The following is a 1,773-nucleotide window of genomic DNA, read 5'->3' as shown; positions in this document are numbered from 1 at the left end:
GAGGGAGGGAGGGAGGGAGGCAGGCCCCGTGCCCACACAAACACGCCACAAGTCAGGAGGGGCGGCGGCTGGGGGATCCGGCACCCCAAGGCACCCTCCTCTCGGACCGCTAGAGAAGGCTTTCTCACCGAGGGGCGCATCGTCCCCTGTCCGGCTCGGACGTCCCCCTCCTCGTCGGGACCGCGAGGGCGGCGAGCGGACGGCGGAGCCGGGTCGGCGTGGCGGAGAGTGGGGGGGGCGCGGGGGTTGGTCGGCGGCTCAGGGAGCGCCAACGAGGGGGGGGCCCAACGCGCGAGCGCTCGCGACCGGAGCCATGAAACAAAGGGAGAACCCGTGCTGCCTCGGGCTCGTCCGTTTGCGCGCGCCTGTCACACGCCGGGGGCGGCCTTCGCCTCACAAGTTTACTTCCGGCCGAGGGCCCACGGCACCGCGTCGGGACGAGGGCAAGAGACGCCAGCGCGACGCATAGAAGGGCTCCTAAGGCTCTAACAAAGCTAAGAGAAACGACAGCACTCCATGACTTCAAGCAGGCGGCGGCCGGCTCCAGCGCGAACGCTCCACGAAGGCCCGGGGGGACCCCCGGCCACGCGGCGGGGGCAACAGCGACGGCGGCTGGGCAACCCGCCGCCCCTCCACGCGGGGGCGGGGCAGGCCCGCCTCTGTCCCCCTTTTCCACGGACCACCACAGACTCGACTCCCCGGGCGCACCGCTACAGCGGCGGCAACCCGGCGGAGGGGGGGTTTCCAGACGGGAAACAGGAAAACGACAGCACCGGCTCGGCCTCGGGCACCTGAGGGACAACCCGGAGCGCTCCAGGGGCACCACAGAGGGCCAGGCAAGGCGCGTGCGCGCTTCAGCGCAGCGCAGCGCAGCGGCTCCCCCCAACCACCACGGGGAGGGAACGCTCGCGAGACACAGCCACGGGGGCAAGGTGGAGAGGGTCCACCGCGTCAAGGCAACCACGGGGCCCGCCAGCACCGCGAGGCGAGAAAAGGCAGGAGCCCCGAAGGTCGGGCCGGGTTCCGCACCCCTTCCCTTCCACACACCGCCATGGGACGGGGAGGAGAGGAGAGAGGCCCGCAGGCGGAGCGAGAAGATCGGTCCCATTCGCCATGAATGTCCGTCCCTCGTCCGGCGCGGCTTAGGACCGGCCCGGGAGAGCGCGACGTCACCACATCGATCTGGCAAAAAGCAAGAGAGAGGCAAGAGAGAGACGACCACCGTGCGCCCGGGAGGGCGGCGGGCGGGGAGAGCACGGCCGCTCGGGCGTCAGGCAGGCAGAGGGCGCCGGGCGCGGGCCCAAACCAAATGCCGTTTTTTTTCGCCCCCGGCGCCGGGAACGAGAGCCGGGCTCGGAGTCGCAGCCGAGGAGCCCCACAGACCCGCCGACGGACAGCGTGTCCACACTAATCTCGTGGCACAATCTGCCGCCTCGGGGCAGAACAATAACGGGTCCCGGTCGCGGGGACCCAGCCACGGGTCGCGCGGCACCCCGGAACGGAGGCGCGGGCACAGGCCACCGGGCATCGCCCCATCACCCCCAGAGAAGGGGGCGGGGGGGGGGGGCGGCAGAAAGCGATGCCGGGGCCATCTGGTCGACAACCCCCCCCACCCCCGCGAGGACCGAGTCCCGAGTCCCGTACGACGGGACCGCGGACACGCGTGAGCATGAGGAGAGGGCCGCCCGCGCCGCTCCGAACGCGCTTCCCAATCGGGACTTGGAAAATCATACCGCCGGGGTGCCTGCTGGGACCGGGACCACGGACCCCGAC

This window comes from Furipterus horrens, unplaced genomic scaffold, assembly GCF_987537825.1.
Source record: "Furipterus horrens unplaced genomic scaffold, mFurHor1.1.pri manual_scaffold_18, whole genome shotgun sequence".
Lineage (NCBI taxonomy): Eukaryota > Metazoa > Chordata > Mammalia > Chiroptera > Furipteridae > Furipterus > Furipterus horrens.
The sequence above is the reverse complement of the archived record's forward strand: the minus strand, read 5'-3'. Positions refer to the sequence as shown.